This window comes from Cervus elaphus, chromosome X, assembly GCF_910594005.1.
Source record: "Cervus elaphus chromosome X, mCerEla1.1, whole genome shotgun sequence".
Taxonomy (NCBI): domain Eukaryota; kingdom Metazoa; phylum Chordata; class Mammalia; order Artiodactyla; family Cervidae; genus Cervus; species Cervus elaphus.
Window position 1 is genome coordinate 71790827 of NC_057848.1, and position 26229 is coordinate 71817055.

At 50.4% G+C, this 26229-nt stretch overlaps 1 long non-coding RNA gene and 2 pseudogenes across 1 annotated transcript; 2 read left to right on the forward strand and 1 right to left on the reverse strand.

Annotated features, from left to right (window-relative positions):
- The window catches only part of LOC122688978, a 735084-nt pseudogene that overhangs the window by 555809 nt on the left and 153046 nt on the right, over positions 1 to 26229 (reverse strand).
- LOC122688984 lies at positions 1775 to 10627 on the forward strand. The gene is made up of 3 exons (XR_006339633.1): positions 1775 to 2212; positions 6351 to 6417; positions 7219 to 10627. It is a non-coding gene; the product is annotated as an uncharacterized LOC122688984 (long non-coding RNA).
- On the forward strand, positions 19583 to 21903 carry LOC122690345 (annotated as a pseudogene).

Consider the following 26229-nt stretch of genomic DNA (forward strand, 5'->3'; position numbering starts at 1 on the left):
AACACACACAGCTTTCAGTGACAGGATATAAGGTGTCCAATATGTCACCAGCATCTATTCTGATCTTTTCTCCTCCTCCTCCATCACAAGATCCCCCTCTCCCATCAACAGGACCCATTCAGGGCCCAATAGGTTCTGTGTCCTACCACTCTGGCGTTTTTCTCATGTTTTTCCTTCTTACTTGAAGGACCAGCATCCTCTTTTCTGCCCGATTGAATCTTCTGCACTCAGCTTGAGAGCACAGCTCTAACTCCCTTCATCGACTTTTCTTTGCCCATCTCAGGTCAAAAGCATTTCCCTCCTCCTGTGAGCTGCAGTGCTCATTATTCACACTCATTTGGCGATTATCAAGACTACAACACAGTATCTTTGTTTTTTTATATGTGTATCTAGTCCTGGGTCAAGTCTTACGTTTGTGCAATCTCTGGGAGATAGTGAAGGACAGAGAAGCCTGGCATGCTGCAGTCCATGGGGTCACAGAGTCAGGCACGACTTAGCAACTGAACAGCAACAAGTCTTAAGATCGTTGAAGGCAGAGGTCACAGGTCATTCTTCTTTTCCCTTGCATGGCCATATTTCCGTTTATATTTGCCAAGCTTCTGCCATATGAGGGCTGAGTGTATAGTGGTAAACCAACAAAGGGCCCTGATCCCTTGTAATCCTTGGTTGTCAACTTTATTTTTTCTAATGTGAGTAAGCTTATTCAGTTCATGCCAAGTCTTAGGCAAAGATCGGAGCCCTGTGTCCTACTGATAAGGAGTAAAAGCAGTGGCTGCCCCTTGCTGAAGACAGATTGATCTGGAGGGTGAAGGTTAAGTCCGTGTTGGAAGAGTCTCACTGCTAGGGGTCCACTATTCCTGCCTCCTGGAATGGTGTGAACAATGACTCGTACCATAGTAGGCCTTTGCACTTTACCAAGCACATACATGCTTCAGGCTTTCAGGAAAGGTCAGCTTCCCACTTGTTCACACAGAATCATCTCCAGGTCACCAGACTTGCATCTACTTTGCTCAGCACCTATGATAATGAACAAAAGTTTTAGACTTTAATGATGAATGTCCTCTCTTTGGAGAGGACAGCGTGGGGGCAATTCTAGTTGAGTGGTGTTTGACTTGTAGCAAGCTACAGAGCCTATTTTGAAGCTCTTTGGCGAAAACCATTTCTGGGAACACTGATTATGATTTGGGGTAATGCTGTGAAGGGAAAAAAAAAAAAAAAAACACCATCTTGCACTCCCAGGCTGAATGGTGGTGTTCCCCACTTCCTAGCTCACTTGGTCGAAGTTCAGGTTGAGCCCAGCATAGAGGAAAAGGGAGTGAAGAGGAGCTTTTCAGCCTAAAGGGAGTAGGGGGATGGGCAGGCAGTGTGGTGGTTTTGGTGGTGGATTCTGGGAATCCCTCACCTGTGGAAGAGGTTCAGGGAGTGGCTGCGGGGGCCCGGTCCTCAGGCAGAGGTGTGTAGCAGGGAGGGTAGGGCGCGGCGAGGTGAGGTGGGGCGAGGCGGGGCGGGGCAGGAGTGGGGCTAGGCGCACCTGGGCGTGGCCGGGCGAGGCGAGACGGGGCCTGGAGGGGCGGGGCCAGGCAAACCTGGGCGGGGAAGGGCGGGGGGGGGGGCGGGCGGGAGGAGAAGGGCGGGGGGGGGGGGAGGAGAAGGGCGGGGGGGGGGGGGCCGGGCGGGAGGAGAAGGGCGGGGGGGGGGGGGCGGGCGGGAGGAGAAGGGCGGGGGGGGGGGGGCGGGCGGGAGGAGAAGGGCGGGGGGGGGCGGGGAGGAGAAGGCCGCGGGGGCAGGGTGTGGAGAAGGCCGGGCCGGGCCGGGCGGGGAGGCACGCGGGGCTGAGCTCCGCGGGGGCCGCAGCGCCAGCCAATGGGCAGCGTTTGGCAGCGAGCCCCATGGCCGAGCCGCGGTTGCACTGTCTTGCCTAACGAAGGTCTAGAAGGCGCGGGGAGGAGCCGCTGGCGCCATAGCCGCCGTCAGGGCATGAGGACGGCCGTGGGCTGCGTCAAGATGCAGCTGCCGTGAGAGAGCCGGGTCCTGGCCGCGGTGGCGGCTGTGATGGCGGCGGACGGCACCCTGCGTGCGCCACAGCCCCAGCGAGCGCGAGCACGGTTTCCAGCAGCTGCTGGTGCCTCCGCGACCAGGGCTGCGGGACCTGCCAGCGCTGCTGCGGAGCGGGCTCACCCTGCGGTGGAAGCGTGACGTCGCTGTGGGCCGGGTGAGCGGCAGGGTCCTGCGCAGCCAGAGTGGGCGTGGGTGGCGCGCGCGTGGAGCCCACGCCCACCCTCGGGGCGGCCAAGGAGGGCATCTGGAAGTTGGGAAGATGCTGGTAGTGGAGCCCTTGTGCCGGGCTAGGCAGAAGAGGGGCCCGGGAAGACAGGGTCGCGGGGTGACCCCCGCGGAGCGGCGTTTTCCCTTTACCCTAGATACACCTGACTTATCCCCAGAGCACCTGGATTCTAGCTGCGGGACCCTGAGCATCGCCTGAAGAAGGGCAGTTTGCCTCTCCCCAGAGCGGGAGCTGCAGGTGTCCGATGCCAAACAGCCGGCCCTGTCACGACGACGAGCTCAAGGCCCCACACGCGGGACCTCAGTTAGCAGGAGGCAGGAGACATGTGCACTGCTGCCGGACGCCTCGTTGCAGCTTTGGGCACCAACACTGGCTCTGGCCTTCTCCACGGCCGAGGGACAGACGCCGGAGTTGGAAGTTCTGCGGCGAGCTCTAGCTCCGGTGCTCCCCAGTCACCAGCACTTACTTCTCGTCGTCACCCCCAGAATCTTAAATATTGCCTTCCTGCTTGGTGTGTTCGGCAGGATTTCTGGTGGAGGAGTGTCCCTCGTTGGGTTCTAAGTACATCTAATGGCCCGAGAAGGTCAGATATGTGGTGAAGAAAAACGGGACGGCCTGGGATCTCTCATAAGTCACTCCGAAGGCCCTGCTGACTTGTCGGGTCTCCCTGCTCACCAGGGCCTTGGGCACCTTTGAGGGTTTTTACTCAGCTTTTAAAAATCTGGCATCATTTAGGACACTTTACCGAGAAGGTACCACAAGGTAGATATTTTGGTCTGTAATTTAAAAAAGAAGTCTTTGTTGTCTGCCTTAAAAGATCTTGTTTGGGGACTTTCAGCTCTAGAAAGATATGTTTGTGGAACTTGAGAGTCAGGGAGAAACATTGGGCTTGGTATGGCTTCCTTTGGGCAGGAAAGGGTCTGAACTGACCATTGTGTCTTTGGCCTTTCTAGGCTGTGTTCCTCGTTCCCTGAGAATTCTTCCCACGTAGAGATGACTGTCCATGCTCTACCTCAGAAGGATGTTTTGAGGGTTAGCTGAGCAGGAATAGGACATCTTTAGGTCAAATGACCAGGGCAGTTTAGGAATTACCTGGAAATGACCTTAACGTGTGGAGTACAGGGTTGCCTGCACAGAAAGGGAGGAAATGTGTCCCCAGAATTGTGATAGGTAAATAAACACAAAAATCAGAGTTAGAGACTTTTCAAGAGTCTATGGGGAAAGTAGGTCAAATTGTATATTTGGTATCCTTGACAGTTACTTTTTCACTGCACAGAATACTAACACCATGAGGGCAGCCAGGCAGTCTGTGATGAGGATTGCCCAGGGTTTCCGTGTAAATAGATCTGGAGTGTTCATCTGCGTAGAGGCTTGTGTTTCTCCCTGCCTGGGATGATGTTGTGGTGTACCTTGCCACAATACATATTTACTCTAATAAACTATTCTGAATGCACTTACATCAAACAAGGTGTACTTTATCAGCCCTTTGGTTCTAATAATGCATTAACTCTCCTTGCAACATTCCAAACACATTACATAAGTGCATTTTTTTTTTAATTGGGGGAAGATTGTAAAAATTTCCAACATTGGAAACCCATAATTTTCAACTGTTTTCCCTCCTTTGGCTCTGGAACCACCTTTGTGATTGTGGAACATTCCCATCAAAGGAGTTGGAAAGGGTTTGAGAGAAAGTGAAAAATGGGTGAAATAGGTATTAGTTTGTTCAGGCTGCCATAACAAAATACCATAGACCTGGTGGCTTACATAACAGAAACGTACTTTCTCACAGTTTTGGAGGCTGAGAAGTGCAAGATCAAGGTGCCAGCATATTTAGTTTCTAGTGAGAACTGTCTTCCTGGCCAGTAGACAGCCACCTTCCCTCTATGTCCCCATGTGACCATTCCTTGTTGCCTGTGAAGGAAAAGAGAGCTCTATCTTTTTACTTTTTTTAAACTGAAATATAATTGACATTAACATGATGTTAGTTTCAGGTATGCCACATACTGATTGGTATTTGCATACATTGGAAAATGATAACTGGGTCTTCCCAGTGCACCAGCCCCGAGCACTTGTCTCATGCATCCAGCCATGTCAGTGTATGGCAAAAACCACTACAATATTGTGAAGTAATTAGCCTCCAACTGATAAAAATAAATGGAGAAAAAATGATAACTGTAAGTCTAGTTACCATCTGTTCCCATACAAAGTTATTACAGTTATTATTTACCATATTCCTTATTCTGTATATGACACCCTCATGGCTTATTTATTCAATAACTGGAGGCTTATATATCTTAATCTTGTTCACCTGTTTTGTACCACCCCCCATCACTTGTTTATTCACTGTATCTTTGTCTACTTTGATTTTGTTTTGTTTTTTAGATTCCACCTGTAAGGTAGATCATTCATTATGTCTTTCTCTCAGTTAAGAGTGGCTATTATCATTTGTTATGACTAGCTTCTTCATTTCGTGGAAGAGTTTCTGAGAAAGACAGATTTGCCTTGATATCCTCCAGATATTCAAGTGCCTCTGATTGGGCAGATGTTTTCAAACACAATGTCATGTTAATCTTAACACTATCATGTAAATGTCAGTCAGGTGGATTTGCACATCACCACATAGCACCATTCTGTGCTTCCCTTTGCCATCCTGACGATAACACGGACTAACATCAGTCAGCTGAGAACGGTCTCTTTCTCATGCAAGGCTGTCTTCTCCTGAGAGTCTTGTCTGCCTCCACACAACTGGACTTGCCTGAGCCCCTGCCCAGGTACCGTCAGGCACACTGACAACCATGACCTTCCCATGGGTCAGGTACTGGACAACATGCCAGGGAAGGCTGGCTAATTATTTTTTTGTTCTTTTAAAACCTGAGCTATCAAGGAAGTATCTTTTCACCTCAGATGAGGATCCCACACTTTTGTCTTCAAAAGTTCAGCTTTGAAAACCTTGGCTCCACTTCTGTGGTCGTTCCTCGTCTACCACGTAGGATGGAGGCTTTGGGTTTTGACCACCTAGTAAGCTCATTCATCTGGGCGTGTGTTCGGTGGCCAGTTTCAAAGAAGACACCCCATTAAAATATGGCTGCAAATGTTGAAGGGGTTTAAAAATGCCTCTCTTTAACTTCAGGTTTACATCCAAAGGACCAGCTAATTATGTGGCAAATCAGAGTACTCACACACTCAATGGGAAAACATTTGGAGAATGTGTTGAAGTTTCCCAGAAGGATTACCAGGTGTCTAAAGGTTACTATCCAAAGCAAAGGGACTGTAGCTATCAGAGGGGTTCCAGAGTGAGGGCTTGGACAGCGGGAGGACTTCTGCAGGGGGTCAGAAGCTCTGTGTAGGGAATGACATGAGATCCTCCTGTGCAGCCCTCAGAAGGGACAGCAGCAAGGAGCTGGTCAGCCTGGCAGGTGCAGTTGGGCAGGAAGCCCCATGGCAGCAGCAGGGACAGGGCACCGCCCTCATGTGGGAGGCGCTGGGACTGGACAGAGACCCTGGCCTCCGACAGAGTCAGTTCTTAGCAAACCATAGAGCACCCCCACAGTGCTTCTGATTCTCCTTGTCCCCATCCTTCCGCGGGCCTGCTTTTGTCATCTCAGAGGCGTCGTATAGCACTGAGAAGAGGAAGGCCTAAGAAGTCAGAAGGTGGGGCCTTGGCCTGGGGTAGGCAGGAAGGGTAGGGGCTCCAGAGGAATTGAGACCAGGGCTCTGAGCCCACCCCGGCCCTCACTAGCACGTGGTCCTGGGAAGGTGCCCAAGCCCCGTGACCTCAGTTCTTCATCTGGGTGGCAAGCAGGTTTGAGGAGCCCCGTGTGTTGGGCTGCAAGATGCAGCTGAGGGACGAGACAGAGCTTGCAGTGTCTGGCGGCTGTTGGCCCTGGGATGGCGTGGCAGGAATCTCTCACGCTGTTGCCCCCAGAAACTCCCCCAGTCTTTCCTCTTGGTTTTACTATCCTGTTCAACAGTGAATTCAGTCTTCTCGAGAGGCTTCTCATGTTTTGTTGTTTAGCTTTTGCTGTCGATATTGTGCTTTTCATTTGCTTCATTTTCTCTTCTTTAGTTTTTCGGGGTAGATTTTGAAAACAGAAGACAACAGTCTACCCTTCAAACCATCTTGAGAGATAGAGGTAAAGCACTAAATCTATAAATAATTTAAGCAGACTTGACATCTTTATACCAGTTTGCCCCCATAAATGAATATGCTGTACTTCATTGGAAGGACTGACGTTGAAGCTGAAACTCCAATACTTTGGCCACCTGATGCAAAGAAATATTCAGCTCAATTTGCTGCAGTGAAACAGAAATCTTCAAACATGGAAAACTATAAAAGGGATCATGGTGTAAATAGAAAATATATGGCAGTTTGTGTCCAACTTAGAGGGACCCTGAATATCAGAGGAAGGGGTATGGACCTTATTTTACATGCTAAGTTGCTTCAGTCGTGTCAGACTCTTTGTGACACTATGGACTGTAGTCCTCCAGGCTCCTCTGTCCATGGGACTCTCCAGGCAAGAATACTGGAGTGGGTTGCCATTTCCTTCTCCAGGAGATCTTCCCAACCCAGGGATCGAACCTGCATCACTTGTCTGGCATTGGCAGGCAGGTTTGTTTCCACTGGCGCCACCTGGGAAGCTTTTCTTTTATGGGTGGTAGAGAATTAAGCAGCAGAGTGACATGATGACACCTGGGCTCCTTTCATCCTCCTCAGTTCGTTTGGGGAGTGGGGTTTGGATCTGTTTTCTGATATACTATCCTCACTGGGTATGAGGAAGGCTTAAATGTTCTCAGTTTGCGATGTACTTATGAATACAACAAAAGAAGGGCACCATTTAAACGCCCATCTAAGAACAATCCTTAACTCATTTTGAGATCAAGGTGTTTCAGTAAGACACACTTTCAGCTCTCCTGTGTTCTCTTTTTTCTTTCAGGTCAAACTCCATCCAGTGAATGTTTGGCATCATGGCCCCAAACCCAGGAAAGCATGAAGTTTTGATGAACAGCTGAAAACACCACCTGAGCATCCTTATTGTGTATTATGGACTCTTGAACCTGTGGTCATGTGCACCATTGCATTTCCATCTGAATTTTGGTCGTAGGCCTATTTTTGTGCTTAGGTATCTATCACTTTACTGTCTTGACCTCTCTGTTGCTAGAAGGGTGGATTTGCTCACCAAACACAGTCTCGGGTCCTTTTGACTTAAGCAAAAGTGAAACAGAATTACTAAACACTTGTGTCATACACTGCCTTTTCTGTAATAGTGGCAGGAAGACCAGGCCTGGAATTCGGACTTTGCAGGCACTTGTTTCTTCTGTACTGACAACTAACACATACACTATCAGAGAAGGGCCAGAATGTTTATTTTCTTAGAAGAGTCAAAGGTCTCTGTGTCTTGAATGTGCCAGAGGATAAGGAAAGGACTGGGGTTTATACTTCTGGAAGTCATCAGAATATTGTACTCCTCCAAACGTAAATTGCCTTCATATTTCGCCTGGTTGGTCATTTCCTCCGAAATGCCACTTTGGTTCTCCGAGCAGTTGGAGGACATGGGCTCAGCTTGTCATTCTATGAGGAGCTCTTTCTTGCCATCATTTTGTACTTTCACAGCAGTCATCAGACTTTCAAAAAAAATGGGATTTTTTAAAGCTACCCATGGGCTAAAATGGTTCTGTCTCTGTTGGCTGTGTAAGTGTCAGGCACCTCTCCACAGATGTTTGCAGAGGTGTACTTGTATCACTGCTCCTGTTTGTGTTTGTGGTCGTGTTGACATTTTACATGTATTGGGGGCCAAATAAGATTGATCCAGCCAGATTGCAGGAGCCGTGAGTAAGACATTATTTAGCGAACACTTTCTGATCTCCCACTGAGTGCCAAGGCCCATGGTGGACACCAGGACCACAGAGCATGACCAGTAGCCCTGACCCAGAGGAGCTCACAATCTTGATAGCTCACAACAAGCTTAGTTGGTGCAAACTTTTGACTATTCTTCAGAGTTCTGATAAAGTTGGTTCTGCCAATTTCTGCTTGAGTTTTTGATGTTTGTGAGGTTCTAAAGATTTTGTTTTTAGAAAATTTAAAAATATGATATCCATTCTCTAATAGTTGTAGTACTATACAGGTTATTCATCTCATCAGGGGTGAGTTGGGTACTTTCTGGATTTTGAGAAATTGTATAATTCCATTTAAGTTCTTAAATTTATGTACTGTACATAGGTTTGTTCTTAGTGTTTCCTTTTTATCCTTCCAACATGTTTAGTGTAGGGCTTGTTGAATTATAATGATAGTATTTCATTTCTGATATTAGTGATTTGTCTTCTCTTTTATGATTTTGTTTATCTGGCGTTTTATCAATTTTGTTGATATTTTCAATGAACCAGTTTTTTCCCATGATTTTTTTCCTAATTTTTGATTTCAATTTTTTTCCTCTTCTGTTTTTGGTTTGTTTCTTTGCAGATTGTTTTGGGTGAAGTTTTCTCTTGTTTTTCTACATTAAGTTGGAAGCATAGATTATAGCTTGAGGTCTTTCTTCTTTCTTAATCTAAACATGAAATGCTATAATTTTCCCTCTTAACACTGATTCAGCTGCATCCCATAAATTATAATACATTGCACTTTCATTTCAATTCATTCCAGTGCAGTTTATACTTCCTCAAGAATCTCTCTTTGAAGTATGGATGTTTGTTTAATTTGCAAGTGTTTTGAGATTTTTCTTTTCCTTCCATATAATTTGATTTCTAGTTTGATTCTTTTGTTTTCAGAGAACATACTCTGCATCACTTAACTGCATCATTTAAATTTGCTTTGATGATATAGGATGCTATCTTGGTGAATGTTTCCCATGTGTTTGAAATAAATGTGCACTTTGCTATGGTTGATGCAGTGATATTTAGATCCATAGTGTTTGTGAATCACACAGGTCCCAGCCTGCCCCTTGGGCAATGGTTCAGATCTCCATGCTTTTGGTATTTATCTGGTGAGATTCCTGCCTGCACAGCTCAGGTCAAACTCAGGAGTTCCTACAACTTTCTGGAATCCCTTTCTCATATTTGCTCTTCTCCACTACCTGCCTTCACTCCTTGGCTACCAGAAGACTCTCCTTCTGGTCCTCTCACTCAGAGTAGTGGGTATTTAGTTTCCTCACTCTGTTGTGTACTTCCCTTGAATAGATTCACCTAGATGACCAAGTGGTGAGATAATACAAAAATAGCACAAAAGTCACTTCTCACAAAAGTTTTTCTTTACAGAGAGAAATACCGACCTCCCTCAGAGTTTTAGGTGTCTGCCATGTTGTTATTGAGTCTTCCATCACAGGGTTACAGATCTGGGCCTGGGGCTTTTGCTTCTACCCATGTTATATATACCTCAGTATATTCATCCTATTATGCTTTACACCAGGGATCAGCAAATTTTCACGGGAAATGGCTAAATTGAAAATAGTTTTGATTTTGTAGGCCATATTTTCTCTGACATAGATAGGTTTTGTATTTTATTTTTGTGTTATATTCATAGTAATTTTGTGTTTAATGTATTCATATTTTATGTTTATAATTAATTTAGTTACTTAGTTGATAGATTGACTTAATATTAGGATTTATTTAATATTTATAATATAATAGTAATTAGCTTATATTATATTTTTATATTTATTCTTTACCTCGTGTTCATTTTATGTTAGAGGGTCATTTCACATGAAGCATCCCACAGTTCATATAGCTGTCAGAGTTCCTTAAACTTGTCTTTGCAGTGACAGTTTCTCAGACTTTCCTTTTGTTTGTTTGTTTGCTTTTTTTGATGACATTGACAGTTTTGAGGTGTACTGGCTAAGAATATTGTAGAGACTTCCCTCATGGTCCAGTGGTTAGGACTCTGTGCTTCCACTGCAGGGGGCACAGGTTTGAGCCCTGGTCAGGGAACTAATATCCTGTATGCTGAGTGGCCAAAAAAAATGTAAAACATCAAACTAGGTTTTGGCAACCACGAGTCCGTCTTTATTCCTCACATCCATGAAATCATTACCATCTAAAATATTTCTAGATATATAAATAAACACAAGATAGGAAGTATACATATAATTCGTTGCTCTGTCAACCAAGAGGTCCCCAGAACCAATGACCCTTCAGTACCAATGAGCACACTTGGGGCACAGATCTAGTTTTGTCAATAACATTCGACAATAAAAGGAACAAGGGCTCCATGGAAAAACTGAAGATTCTAGAACCGGGACAGGAAATAGGAAAATGAGCCTGGAACATCTTTGTAGGGTGTGAAAAGAAGTGCTCAAAAATATTTCAAAGAAGGAAGCAACATTTCCAAGGGTATTTCCAAAGGTATATAAAAAGGGAGCTGACAGGAAGAGCTCCCAATGGCCAGTCCGAGAACAGTTTGAAAATGAAAATATATAAAGTTGTATTGGATTTTAACCCAAAGTGTAGCATAAATACCATGATTCCATACTGAGAAAAATAAATGATTTCTTAATTACACAAACAAGGATGGACAAATCTCCTACAGAGAAAAATTCCAATTTGTGCAGACACTCCCACTTGTAGAAAGTGGAGCATAACTGCCCACCCCTGAAGCATGGACTGCACATCGTGACTTTCTTCCAAAGAGGACAGGCCTGAAAGGGGGCATAAAACAATCACTTTATCGCGTAGACACCTGACAAGCACTACCTCAGCGAGATGATCAATGAGATCATCATCAGTGATCAGTTGTGCTAATAGTAATACACTTGATACAGTGTGATGAGAATGGGATTTTACATCTGTCGTATACCTCCCCCAAACTCATAATCCCAGACTAGGTACAAGTGAAATATCAGACAAATCCCAGTCAAGGGACATTGTAGAAAAAATCTACTGAGTACTCCTCAAAACTCTCAAGATCATCCACAACAAAGAAATGTTAAAGCTAAGAGGAACCTAAGGAGACATTACAACTAAAGGTTAGGGTAGTTTCCTGGCCAGGATCCTGCAGTGGGTAAAACCTATACAAATCTGAGTAAAGTACGGACTTTAGTTGATAATAAATAATGCATCAATACTTCCTCGTTAATCGTAATAAATGTATCGTATTAATATAAGATATTAGGAATAGGGGAAACTGGCTGAGGACATATGAGAATTCCGCTATTTTCACAAATATTATACAAATTTTAAAGGGTCAAAAAGGAAAAGTTCAAGATAAACTCTATTGACAGTTGCAAAATAAAAAAGACAAGGAAACTTTGGGCAAAAGATAATGAGTATGTTAAAAAAAGGAAATAGAAAGGCAACCAAACACAAGCACACAGAACCTGTAAGTGTGAAACAACCCTTCCTAAATTATCTTCACCTTTTCCTCTCCCTTAACTTCCAACCCTATGTAATAGACTCACCTGGCCTCTTCCAACACAGAAATTTCTCTGGATCCACTTTTTTCTGAAACCCCACAAACACTGCCCTGATCCAAACTCATGGATATTTTGCCTCGATATGGCAAGAGCCACCAACAGAGGCCAGGTGTAGACCTGGAACCCTGTACTCGCGCAAAAACCACTTTAAGACGTCTGCCAGTGTTATTTGCCACAGAAGAAGTCTGTCAAGATCCAGGCAGGGGTCAGGGTCTTGCCAAAGATACAAGGGTCCAGAGCAAACCTTTACCTGTACGTTTGTGTGAGCATGCTCAGTAGCTCAGTCGTGTCTGATTCTTTGCGACCCCAAGGACTGTAGCCCCCTGTGCTTCTCTGTACATGGGATTTCCCAGGCAAGTATACTGGAGTCGGCTGCCATTTGCTCCTCCAGAGTATCTTTCCACCCAAGGATCGAACTTGAGTCTCCCACATTGCAGGAGCTTCCAGGGAAGACATTAGGAAACACACAGACTTCTCAGAGGAGCAGAACATTCACTGAGAATCCTTAACCCAGGGGAGGTGCCTGTCCAATCTGTGATGCCCTGGGCAAGATCAGCTTGGGAACAGGGTGCTATGTGTCCACACAGAAGCTGCTGCTAAAGATGCTGGATCTTGGAAACGACCTCCAGATAAGTCGGTGGGGGCAGGGGGCAGTTTGGGCCTCCTAGCAATCAGAGGCCTGAGGTTCTTATGTACCCAGAGAAAGAACCCAACCACACCTAACAGTCATATCCATTGACGGGCATGAGGAGTATCTGTTACGAGAGCTGTCACGTATCCATCCTGGACTGCCTCCTTGGGCTGTGGTCCCGGCCTTGGCCTCAGAGCACAGACGTCCTCATGGAGACCGGGTTGGCAGCTGACCTGCAGCGGCATCTGCTGCCCCCTCCCTCTCCCAGACAGCCCTGGGAAGGCCAGGGGCTTGCTGCTTCCACCTCTCTGGGGCGGCCGACCCTCTTTGAAGTCTGCACCCCTGGGACCTCCGAGTCCTGTCCTGCCTGGCTCCTTTCCAAATCCTCATTGGAGTCTGGGGATTCTGGCACCTAGGAGAGCATCCTGGGTACCACCTGTGCCATCTGCTAGAGCCTGTCCTCTGCTCAAACAGCTGGACTGGCTCCTAGCTGGCTCTGCAAGTGGCTGAACAGATACCCCTCTGCCTGCCACACTCAGGCTCAAAGCCAGGACCTCACAGTCACATTCAGAAGACCCTGAGTTTACTCCAACACGTGGGATTCCACAGGGAATGGTCTGATATACCTCGGGATCATATAGATGTGCCCCACACTTCCACGGCAATGATTACAACTGACCCACCACGAGGAGACTCACCCAGGGGCTGCGTCAAGTCCTGCAGGCTGCACCTGAAGCACCTTGGAAGGGGATGCTGCCTTGGGACTTCCAGATAAAGATACACGCATGAGGTCATCAGGACCAGGGCCTAAACCACTCAGTGAGGGGGCAGGCAGGACAAATCCCAAGGCCAGGTTCCGGGGGAGAGGGGGTGCTGTGGGTAGCAGGGGTGGGGGGACTTGGGGCTGGGCCCCATGAGGAAGATGCCGCCAACCTCAACAGGAAACGTTGGCATCTGGCTGCTGCCCTCCTGATGGAGACTGAGCACAGCCCCAAGGGGGCTGACAGTGCAGCTCAGGGGGCGTGGGGGCGGGGTATGGGTCTCTGGGGGGGAGGTGGGTGGGTGGAATTCCTGCAGTCGGCTCCCTGTGGGGCAGCCTCTCTCAGGGTTCAGAGGTGAGGGGATTTAGTCTCTGGGAGAGGAACCACACGGAGTGGTCTGTGTCTGTGTGTTGTCCTGGCTTGAGGATTAACCCCCGGGTGCCTGTGTCCCTTCGAAACAAATGGTCCTGACAAAAAATGCTTCTGCTCAAAATTCACTGGTCATGGGTAATCCCATCATCCTTCTTAAGTGAAGAGGCCTTGCAGGGTCATGTCCTCATGTGTGCAGGGAGAGAGTAAGACAACAGGTGACTGAACACCTGACATCTCTTCATAGTGCCAAGCAAATGCTCAACAAAGAGCAGCAGTTAGAATTTATAATTACAAAATCTCCTTTGTTTTGGGGAGGAGAGTCTGAGTGGGTCACATGGGTCTTGAAATTCTCCACCTTTTCTAAGTGTCCACTGCCTATGTGACAGCTGCCACATATGTGGCCAGAATCACATCTCCTGTTCCCATTGTTCTCTGGCACTCAGCAGGGAGAGCTGCCCCTTCAGCCCCCTGCACCCTTCTGCACCCCCCACCGTAGTGACCTCACCACCTCCTTAGGCCTGGAAGTCGCTCCTGCCTTTTGATGCCAGGCACAGCATTAATCTGTGAGTTCCTCTGCTGCCTCCACACTTCTCAACCTGCCTGAACCCAGGGACGGTGGCAGATGTTACATCTTTACTGGTGAGTACTTACTTCTAGTGTTATTCAGATCGCAGACTGTCCCTCTTTCCTCTGGAAATTGTTTTGTTTTCAAGACACCTCAGAAAATCGGCAGCTCAATAGGAAACAGAATAGAAAACCATTCAAAATCGCTGCTCTGAGTGTTTTCCTCCTGGGGGATATATTATTCAATTTGGGTGTTTGTGTGTGCTTGGGAGTGGGGAGCAGTGTCTTTCCCAGCTGGGAAACTTTGAACTCACTAAAAGTTCCCACGATTCCAGTCACCCAGCATGTCCTGTCCACATTTGCAGCTTCTCTTCACACATTTCTTCCCACTGAAATCTAGAACATGCTCACAACTGGCCAAAATAAAGTCCAGATGCCAAAATAAATTGTCATTTCAATGTACTTGGTAATCAGATTTCCCAGGGCAGAGAGGATGGCCAGCCCAGGGAAAACAGGGCCATACTTCAAAGAGCAAGATTCATGTTTCTCCAGGATTCCTAGCAGACGGGGGGTGGTAGAAAACACCTCCTTGGTATAAGGGTTGGGGCGTTAGTAGGGCAGAGGAGAGAATCTGAAGTCGTACCTGGAGATAAGGTGAGGTCCCTGGGGGAAGGCTGAAGGGACCCCAAGTGAAAACTCTAGGGATCCCAAGATAAGAGTGATGGAACCCCACAGATCCCTGCCCCTGCCATCGGCCCTGGGAGCCCTCGGGGTGAGAAGAGCACACTAGGTCTGTCCTGAGTTCCTGACATCCAGCTCTGTGAGACTGGGGACCTGGTGTGAGGACCAGGGACTACCGTGGGGAGAGGACAGAGCCTAGGTCCTCCTGGAAGTCAAGGTGAGGACGCTAGGGAGGACTGAGGGTAGTCAGATCTCAGAACAGAGGGAACCCTGGCAGTCCCCGGGCAGGACGACCTCATGCCGCATTGCCTGACAACCCTGGCAGAGAGACTGGGGACCTGTTGACAGCAGCGGAACCTCCAAATGGCGGACAGGACCCTTGCAGGTCTTGTCTGCAGGCTAGGCTCCATGCAAGTAAGAACTGAGGTGGTTAGACCCCAACAAGGAGGGATCTTGGCCTTTGCAGGAGGGTCTTGGAAGGCCCAGAGCAGGGTGAGCAGGGTGAGCAGTTTCTTGACCTCTGGCTTAGGGACCTCAGGAGGTGAAGTTTTTCAGGTGGAGTGGGGAGGCTTCAGGTTGGCAGAGGATGGACTCCCCTACCCCGAGGGAGGATTGAGCAGACCCCCGCCCCTGTGGTCAGTGCTGGGAGGCCAGGCAGGACGTGAGGAGGAGCTGAGGACCGAGCATCTCCCCAGCCTAGGACCCACGGGAGGCCCTGGGCCCGGAGGAGGTGCAGCTCTTGGGCGATGAGACGGGAATGCTGCATCTCCCTTAGCCTCCCTCCTCTCCCCAGTCTCCTGCTCCACCCTTGCCGAAGCCTTGCCCCAGGAAGCTCTGAATGAGACGGTGGCTAACCTGATGAAGTTCCTGCTCCTTCAGTGTCTGGCCAAAGAGCTGACCTCCTAGGCGGAAATGCTGAAGAAGGTCCTCAGGGATAACCATGAACACCTCCCGGTGGTCTTCAGTGAGGCCTCAGAGTGCCTGAAGCCGGTCTGTGGCATCGAGGTGAAGGAGGTGGACCCCAGCGAGTACATCTACATCATGGTCCCCACCCTGGGACTCACCTGCGATGCAATGCTGAGCGGTGGGCAGGGCCTGCCCAAGGCCAGCCTTCTGGTGCTGGTCTTCAGCTTGATCATGAGGAATGGAGACTGAACCCCTGAGGAGGTCTGGGGAGCACTCAGCAGGATGGGAGTGTGTGTCGAGAGTGAGCACTGCGTCTTTGGGGAGCCCAGAATGCTTCTGACCCATGTGTGGGTACGGCAGGGGTACCTGGAGTACCATCAGGTGCCTTACAGCCAGCCTGCCTGCTATGAGTTGCTGTGGGGTCCCCGGGCCTATGCAGAGACCAGCAAGTGGCAAGTCATGGCGTTTCTGCTCAGGTTCAAATGAAGGGCTTTGAAGGCCTTCCCACTGAAGTCTACAGAGGCTTCGAGGGAGGAGGCTGAGGAGGCCTGAGCCAGAGCCGCAGCCAGGCTGATCCTTCCCTCTGTGATTGACGAGGGAGCGGTCAGCCTTCTCAGAAGTGATGGCCCGAGCCAGTTGGGGAAACTGGTGTATAGCATGTTTGGGTTCCTGTTCTCTATGGTGACATGGAGAATCATCACTGTTTTCCTTAGAAAATTTTCAAACTTCATTGTTTCCACAGAAGGCTAAATAAACTTCAGTGTGTGAGCTTTGTGAATGATGTTGATCAGTTTGTTTGTACTTACTCAGTTCAAGAACAAGAGTTTTGCTGTTTGTAAAAGAGATTGGAAACTCTTCCATTGTGTTTTGTGGTCCTGAACAGGATGCAATGGAATTGGAACTAGAACTGTTTTGGAAAAGTGAGCTTACTTAGCAGTAATATTGATGGGGGAAGAATGAGCTGATAAAAGTAATCATAGTGAATTCATGCTTCTGTCCTTCTTGTGTGTCATTTTCAAAAACTAAATTATCTCTTGTTCATTTGGATTTGCCTGGGTTATTTCAAGAAATAGCAGATAGTTAATTGAGCCCCCTGCTCACTGGCTCATGTATTCCAAAGACCTTTACGGAGCCTCTGCTCTGTGAAAGGCCGTGTTAGCAGTGGGGACCCTAGGAGAAGCTGGACACCCCCAAACAATAGAGCAATGGTCTAGGAGCCGCATTCACACAAGGAAGGTGGAAAGACGTCCCCTAGTCACACTGAACAAGGCAACACAGGGCGGGGTGGTGGGGCTCCAGGAGGAGCGCTGGAGTGTCAGTGCCTGAGCCAGGGCAGTTTGGGGCTTGGACAAGTTAAATTCCTTCTGTGGGATGTGATTTTGATGAGCCTGGGTGGTTGCAGCCCTCAGACTTGCAGACAGTGTGTCTTGGGGGTGACTGGAAATTCTGAAATGGATCGTTGCTGTGAGGTGTCTTTTACATCTTGGATAAAGCCTAGGGAGATCTCTCTCTTGGGCATGAAGGAAGAGGTCCTATCTCTTGCTGCATTGCTGTTGATCGCAGGGGCAAAACAGGTGTTTTCATACCCCATATCTGCTAGGAATCCTGCAGAACTCGGTTGCACCCCCCCCCCCTTGAAGTAGTGCCCAAGAAATCCATGAAACTACCCTCTTTTTCCTGGTCCAGGGCATCTAGAACCCAAGGTGTTAATTAGCTTTAAATTATCTTGATTGCAATTGGCCACTGTAATCAAGGACTTGACCTTTGTTGGGGCTGCAATGAAGGAAAATAATGGCTTGGATGGAAGACCAGCTAAGGCAGAGGCGAAGAGGGTTTCTTGCTTCTATTTCCTAGAGCAGCTTGGGTCCTGCTGGAACACTCCTCCACACCCAAATTCAACAGGTTCTCTTACTGGAAATGGGGCTTACTGGGTAGCTAAATGATGAAGAATCTACTTGCATTGTGGGAGACCTGGGCTTGATTCCTTGGTCAGGAAGATCACCTGGAGAAGGGCATGGCAAGCCCCTCCAGTATTCTTGCCTGGAGAATTCCATGAACAGAGGAGACTGGTGGGCTATAGCCCATGGAATTGCAAAGAGTCGGACATGACTGAGCGACAAACACTATGATCTAAGTAGAAAGCTTTCTTAGTTTTACTTATTAAACATCCTGTTTGGCTGATTAGCTATTCCACATCCTATTGAGGGTCACATCCTCTGACATGCCTGGACCACAAAGCAGCCAACCTGATCCCACAGTGGAGAGTGGAGGAGTGTCTGGGGGCAACAGTGTGAGAGATTCCTGTCCAGCCATCACAGAGCCAACAGCCATCAGGCTCTACGACCTCTGTCTTGTCCCTTCCGGTCCATCCTGCAGCCCAAAATACGGGGCTCCTCACACCCGCTAGCCTCCCAGATGAAGAACTGAGGCTGTGGGGCTTGGGCATCTTCCCAGGATCACCTGCTAGTGAGGGCCGGGGTGGGCTCAGAGCCCTGGTCTCAATTACTCTGGACCCCCGCCCTTCCCACCCACCCCAGGCCACGGCCTGACCTTCCGTCTTCTCACGACTTCCTCTTCTCAGTGCTACACGATGCCTCTGAAGTGACAAAAAGCAGGCCTGCAGAAGGAAGGGGACAAGGAGAATCAGAAGCACTGTGAGGCTGCTCTGTGGTTTGCTGAGAACTGACTCTACCTGGAACCTTGGATGTCATGAGGACTTGTGTGTGCACAACGCAAGTGTCCTAAGCCACAGCTGACAAAGACTCCTCAGTGCCATGCAAACCCTGCCAGGACCCGGGTGGTGCCTGGAGGAGGGGGACCAGCAAAGGCAGCTCCCTCAAACCCAGAGGGCGAGGAGGAGCCCCGAGCGGTGGGGGGTGGGGGCAGGAAAGGCCTCCTAGCCAGGCTGCCCACAGATACTACAGTCTTCGGTCCCCTTCAGAGGAGCCACCAAGGGCCCCCACCAATGATCACAGCCTCCAGGGGAGTGTCCCAGTCAGATGAACTGACCTGAAGGAATGCTTTGTTAACCTGTCTAGGAGTGCAAAGGCAAGTGAGCAAACCCAAGTCAAGGCCTGCAAGCTCCATTCTGGCTGCCAGTACTCAGGCCGAAAGGCCCTCGGAGAGCCTCTTCCACACCCTCTTAGATCTTCCCTTTCATACACCAGGCCGCGGCTCTCACACAGGGCAAATGACCCTGCTGAGTGGCAGAATTAGGGGGACACCATCTCTAGTGGGACAGAGCCCTAGGGTCTTCACACGCAGGCCTTTCCAAGGTGCCAGTCTGTCCCCCACATGGTGATTTTGAAGGACAGTGGCCCACAAAGGTCAGAGAACACGCATCTCCAAACCCACTGCCCTACTGTCTATGTGTGGTGAAGATCAGTAACTCTCACTCAGGTTTCATCCAGTCCCACACCAGGACTCTCATCCATTTTCAAATACAGGTAGACGGGGGCTTCCTTTGGTCACATTTAGCTCAACAAGTCAGACGTGTCCCTGGGAGTGAGTGTGTGTAAAGGAGGCCGCTTGAAAAGCACCTTACCTGTGAGCCAACAAAATCATTCAATGTACCTGCCATCTGGGTAAGGGAGAACAGGTCCACAGTGGTGGTGGGGACAGGGGCAGGGTTGGAGAAGATCAGAGCTGGCCTCGGAAAAGACCAGTGAAGTGCTTGTTTTCAACAGAACAGGCTGTATGTTGAGCCTCCAATCAAGTCCTTCAAAGGGCAGGTACCCATGGAGACCCAAGTTGGACGTGGCAGGCCAGGACCGGGGATAGCAGAAGCCAAACCACTCCACTTATGAAAGGGAACAGGGAGTTCAAGGCAGCCTCCAGGGAGGCTGAATCCGAGTCTGAGACTCTGGGAAGGGGATGGGAAAAGCATACACACAGATGTTCCCAAGTTGAGCACTCGAGGGCCATGAGAGCAGTCTTTATAGGAAGAAATGGAAACTGAAGCCAACGACCTGTGATCTGTAGCGGGATGTCGTCTGGGGGTGGGCAGAGGTCAGGAGGCTGCAAGCTCAGCAGAGCGCCTGGCTGTGCCCTCCCACACGGCGTCATGAGGAGTCTGTGTCTCAGGTGCTTGGGGAACAGTCAAGTGGAACGTGAGGTCACTCCCACTGTGCTCAAGCACAGCCCTACTCTGGGGAGAGCTCGACCTGGGGGGTGGTGGGGGCAGGAAACAGGACTCTGACTTTGGGGCCATCTGAGCAGGACCTACCAACCAGCAGTACCAGTTGGAAGAGACCAAAGCCAGAAGGACAGGGATGGGGAGTGGGGGCAGGGTGGGACCACCAACTCAGCCTAGGCCATCCAGCCCACTACAAACCCCGTCTTCTGGGTGGGACAGTCGCCAGTGGCCCATCTGACCCCTAGGGTGTCTCTCAGTGGTAGCTGAGCCAGGACTCGCCAGGGCCTGGCCCTTTAGCAGAAGCTAGCCACAGGCCTGCCCGTTGGTAGGGAGGGGTGTGGATCGAGGGGCATGTTTGTCAACCCGTCCAGGGCCTGGCCTCCTGAAACAAGGTGCCTGGCAGCAGATGGGAGCCTTTGCAGGCAACCCGAAACATGCTTTTCTGTACTTTCAGAAAAGAGACAGTCTGGGGATCCCATCTCCACCTCTGTCCCACCTCCCCTACGCTGGGCCAAGGCAGCCTCTCCACATCACCACTGTGACATCCTGAATCAGTTAAGGAAGTGGACCACTTAATTGGCTGCCAGATTCTAGAATCTCCAGACAGTATTTATTGGGCACCACGACCCTGGTCTGAGGCCCTTCTGCCCTGAGCTTTCACTGCTTGGGTAGAGAATGCTCCTGAGCTAGACTGGCTCCATAGATAGTCAGAGTTCCGATGAGGCACTGCAGCCCCACTGGCCCCATCAACTGACGGGGAGCCCACAGCAGGGGACCCCCCTGATTCTTCCCCGATGCAAATGTGAATTCAGGGGAGGTTTTGGTAAAGCAGGGTGACCAACCCAAGAGCTCAGATCTGGGCTCCCAAGAAAACCTGTCCCCACAGAGCCCGAACCCAGAACGGCTATCAAGGAAGAGAACAAGGCTGTCCTCAGGCTGTCCTTCCCCAGGAAGCTCTGGATGATCGTGGAGGATGCGGCCTTCACCTCTGTGTGCTGGATCAACAAGGGAGACATGGTGGTCATCGAGGCAGATCTCTTCCAGACGGAGGTCCTCCAGGGCAGAGGCATGGACAGGATCTTCGAGACAGACAGCATCAAGAGCTTCATCCATGGACCGAACCTCTGTGGGTTCAGTAAAATCCATCCTTTGGGTCTCTCTCTGGGGAAGAGGATGATGGTAACGTAGAAAGCCCTTCTGGGGAGACTAGACTAGATGAGCCGAGTGCTGGATGGGTTTCATTTCCCAGGAGAACTTTTTTTTCTCTTGAGAGGGTAGTTAAGGAAAGAGAAGAAAGCAGGGTCTGTCGTGTTCCACAAACCCCCTTAGACAGGATCCACAGGGTTGACTCCAGAACCTGAGAGGCCACTTGATGTCAGGGAGGGCCAGTAACACCTCAAGCGAGGCTGGCCCTGGGGGAGCTCTAGGGAGCACACTTACTAGGGGCTCATAACCTGCCAGGAATGAAGAGACCTTGTCTCCCTCCTTAGGGAAGGCCAGTACTGTGGTGGGGAGGAGGGCGGCAAGGAACGGTTATTCTCCCCCTACGATGGCTAAAGTAATCCATTTCCTTTCAGATTTATCACAACTCCAACTTTCAGAGAGACAAGCCTCTCCTCCTGCAGAACATCTGGAGGAAAGGTGACCCCATAACAACTGCTCAGCCCACCACAGGCACAAGAATGACTCCAAAGAGAAAGAAGCCAGTGGTGATGACCAGACGCTCTCCTTGATTCCATCACAACGAGTCCACCCAAGAGGCTGACATGAAGGCCCAGAAGGGAACCCTGACTGCTCATGGAACCCCTGGATGGCACTCTTTGGTGTTCTGTGGCCTTTGGTTTATGGGCAGTGTAGCTGTACAGGCCAGGGCAAACCATCTCCCCAGCGAACAGGGTGGCCCCAGTGGAGAGGGTCCATCCAGCAATGCCACCTCTGTACCCCCGGCTACTGCTGGAAGGAATGGCGCAGGGGAACTGCCCAAGAGCCCCCTAGAGTACCCAGTTTATGGTTCGGTGATGACTATGTACAAAACCTATTATTCCATCGTGAAGGCGGCCGTTTCAGTTGCAGCCCCAAACGAGGCCCCTGAGGTGGATGAGGAGCAGGAGGAGTCCTCACATTACAAGTGTGCCCTCTGTAAGCAGTTCAAGGACAACCCCAATCCCTAAGCTGCCAGCTCCCCAGGGACACTCAAAAGCATTCTCTTGTAATCAAAAATCTATTTCTGGCTCTAATAAAGTAAAGCAAAACTTCACCGGAGTAAATAAAGAATCGAACAAGAACTGCAAGTCTGTATTCTTTCAGTCTGTCTGTGCTCTTCACACACTGAACCGGGTGAACCACATGAGGCTGGAAGCCCACACCCCAGGCAGGCTTCGGTCTAGTCCTCGTGGTCCCTTTTCATCTGAAGTAGCAACATCTCACATGCTCGGCCAAGGGTCTAACCCACAAGCCAAGGGCTGAGGCGAGCCCAGGAGGGGCTGCTCCCTGAGCCTTGCCTAGCTGCTCAGCAGACAAGCCAGCCGGGCTCCTGACCTTGGGGGTGTCACCTTCCATGAGTGATGCACCCTGAAGCAGAAGGGGCTCCTCCTGGGTCCCCTGATGTTGCCACAAGTTTCTGATCAGCAGCTGAGTGTTTCCAGCTCCCGATCCAGGGGCCTCCTCAAGAGGCCCACCAGAAAGCAGGGTACTGCACCAGCCAAGGGCCTTGCAAACACATGACCCCAAACCCAAAGACAAGTACAATGTTTCCACAAGTTGAACACCCTTTGTCTTTGTCACTCTGCCCTCACAGCTGTATTTAGGGGCCTGTCCTTGGACACAGAAGAGCCAGGCACCGCATCCAACAAACACTTTGTGAGCCAAGGGACACTTTACAGTAGTGCAAGGGTCACCTGGAAGGACAAACCACAGCCTGTTTCTGGGCCCGTGGGCCTCTCCAACAGTCTGAGGCCTTGCCAGCTTCTGATGCTCAGCCCAGCCCCCGGCCTTTCCCTATCACCCTCTGGACACTCTTCTAATATCAGGGAGTTGGGGCCAGAACAGAGAGGGAAAAAGACTAACCGGTTTCTTAACACACTCTCAACCACCCAGACCCAGCAGGGCCAAAACGAGTGGCGACACCGTCATTTCATAAAGGTCAAAGTCCCGGAGACTCTCGCTGAGTCCAGAGCAGCACTGCACAAGGGGAGTCCCGGCCTAGCCCCGCACCAAGTGGGCAGCCCACTGCAGGGCGCGGCGGTGACTGGACGGTGTCACCATGAGCTGGTCTCTCAGTCACCTTCGTCTCGAGAGCCCAGTCTGGACAGGCCTCCTGCCCAAAGGGGATCAGGTGCTTGGGGATGTCCACCTGGAAGATGTACTTCCCGGCCCTCCCCGGGATGGGCTGCAGCAGACAGTGGGGTTTGGCAAGCGCAGTCATGTAGTTCCATCACAGGTCTGGCAGCAGGGCTTGATTCTCCTGCTCCTTCACCTCGTCGGGAACTAGGTTTTCTGGGGCACAGCAAAGTGTCCCCAGTGTCCACGAGACCTGTGTGCAAGGACAGGACACAGAAGGAGGACAAGGTGATTCAAAGTCACGCCTACCAGAGACTAAGACCGCATTACCGAAGGGAACCTGGGTGAACTGGATCCTCTGGCTGAGCATTTCAGACAGGCTCACCTCTGCAAAGGGAATTCGGGGCGAGGCCAAGCGAGGGACGGAGCTAAATGAAAGGGAGAGGTCTGGTGCTCTATGAACCCACCAGGCCATGGGCAGCTCTCAGTCTGACCACTGCAGGCCACAGGGTCAGAGCAGGAGGGCCCTGGTGGGGAACGTGCGGACATCAGGTCCCCAAGTGATTCACCATCAGACAGGTGTTGCCGTGGGGCCTCACCCCTGGGGAGTCAGGGAACTTGCTCAGGCCCTGCTGCAGGCAGTGGGGATGGGGAACCCAGGCTGGGTGCTGTGGTGCCTCTCATGGTCTCTGCCGGGCGCACACACACACACACACACACACACACACACGTACACACACACACAGACAAGTGCCACATGCAGACCTAGATCTGGGCGAGGCTCATCCCCAGCCTCTGTTCCAGTAGCTCCCGCCAGGCTGCGTACTTCTAATCCGGTGTCCGATGTGGATGGCCAGGGTACAGTGCTGGGTCCGCATAGCACAGACTGCCACCACGTCTCCAGGGCCTTGACACCATTTAAGAAGAAACCCGAGTGAGGCTTTCAGAAGGACAGACAGCAGAACTTCATCTCCCAGGGCTCCCAAGGCTTCACGTGGCTGTGGAAACACAGAACCACAAAGGCCAGGAGCCTGACACAGTGGCCTCCAAGCTCACAGCCCTGGGCCAGACATCAGCCCCACCTGTCCAAGCATCCTCCAAGTCTGCTGACACAGAGGGGAGTGTCAGAGAGCTGGCTCCTTCCATCAGTTTCCACGTGGTCCGCCGACAGGGAGTGGCGACCCAGAGGACCCGTGAATCACATGCAGCCTGTGGGGAGGCCAGGAAGAGAGGGAGTGAGGCACGAGGTGAGTTCCAAGACAGAGGGACTCGAAAGCCTGGGAGCACTGAGGAGGGAGGGCGGGTACCCTGGCTTCACAGCCCGGTGGCCGGGCTCTGGTCCTCTCCCAGCACAGACAGGCACAGTCCTGGGCTTTGTTTCCCCCACTCCCGGCCCCCACCCCACCCCTCAGCTCTCCGGCCCCATTCCTGCCCATGCTCTGCAGATCCCCCATCTTCGCACAGGGCTGCTGCGTGCGCAGATCCGTGCTTACCAATCTGGCCTCGACCCTGGGGCCGCCCTCGACCTCAGACGGCCCTGCCAGGAGTCTTCTCCACACCTTTGGGAGCCACCTTCCACCCAGCCCTTCCCACACCACTGCCTCCCCTGTCACCAGATGCCCTGGCCCCTGCCCAGAGCCTAGAGAAAAAACGGAGAGCAAGAACTACTGGGACAGGTGTGCTCCGTGTCCTTGCCAGGGCCTGGGATGGCACCATGAAGGGATCACAGAATTCAAACTTCAAATAACCCGCTAGGCTACTGTCACCTCATTTGACCACTGAAGAGGAGCCGAGGGATAGAGAGAGAGCCCATGACTGCAGGGGATCTGACCACACGCACCTCCATTCTCACTTCTTTCCTTGTACCTAGACGGGGGTCCCTGTTTCCTGAAGGAAGTGGAGGCACAGGATCAGAGCCGCGGGCCTGAACCTCAGCAGTGGCTCAGCACCTCGCAGGGAACCTCCATTTCCACATGGTTTTGAGGACTGGGACAAGGTCCCAGAGACACCCAGCTCAGGGCCTTCTGGGCCCTTCCTTCCCCGAACCCAGCAGAGCCACAGTTCTCACAGGCCCACAGGCCCAACGTGATCTGGCTCCTACCCTGGTGGCCTGCTCTCCTCACCCCTGGATTCACCCCTGGTAGCTATGAAGGCCATTCTTCCATCCTTAGAACATTCCAGTGTGTTCCTACCTCAGAGCCTTTGTAAGGTGTGAGGAGTGACATCGCGTCCCCTCAGAGTCAGGTGCTGGAGTCTCAATCCCAAGTACCTTGGCATGACCTTACAGACAGAGGAAAGGTCTTCACAGAGCTGAGGGAGGTCAAGTGAGCTCATTAGGATGGACCCTCCTCTAACAGGACAGCTGTCCCCATACAAAGGACACATTTAGAGGCAGACAGACACAGAGGAGAACTTCGGGTGAAGAGGAAGGCTGAGCTCTTCAAGCCCAGACACGCCCACCATGGCCAGCAAAGCCCTGGAAGTGAGGTGGGAAAGATGGGACAGACTCTCCACGTCCCTCATGAAAACCAACGTCAGTCGACACCTCGACCTCGGCTCTCGGCCTCCTGAACCAACACAGTTTGTAGTTAGAGCCACGCAGCTTGTGTGACCCTGACACAAAACTCTTTCTCCAAAAAAGACCCTATCTCCAAAGACGACATAGATGGCCAACAGGCACATGAAAAGAAGCTCAACATTCCTAATTATTAGACAAATGCAAATCAACACTCCAATGAAGTATCACCTTACACTGGTCAGAATGGCCATCATCAAAAAACCTATGAAGAATAAATGCTGGATAGTGTGCAGAGAAAAGGGAACCCTTGTACACTGTTGGTGAAATGTAAATTGGTGCAGTCAATAGGAAGAACAGTATGGAGGATCTTTAAACAACTACAAACAGAACTACCAGATGAGCCAGCAACCCCACTCCTAAATATATACCTGGAAAAGACAGAAACTTCAATATGAAAAGATACATGCACCCCAATGTTCATTGCAGCACTATTTACAGCAGACAAGATACGGAAGAAACCCAAATGTCCATCAACAGATGATTGGATAAATAAGATGTGGTCTGCACACACACATACACACACACACACAGAGGAATACTTCTCAGCCATGAAAAATAATGAAGAAATATCATCTACGGCAACATAGATGGACCTAGAGATTATCATATTAAGTGAAGTAAGTCAGAAAGAGAAAGACAA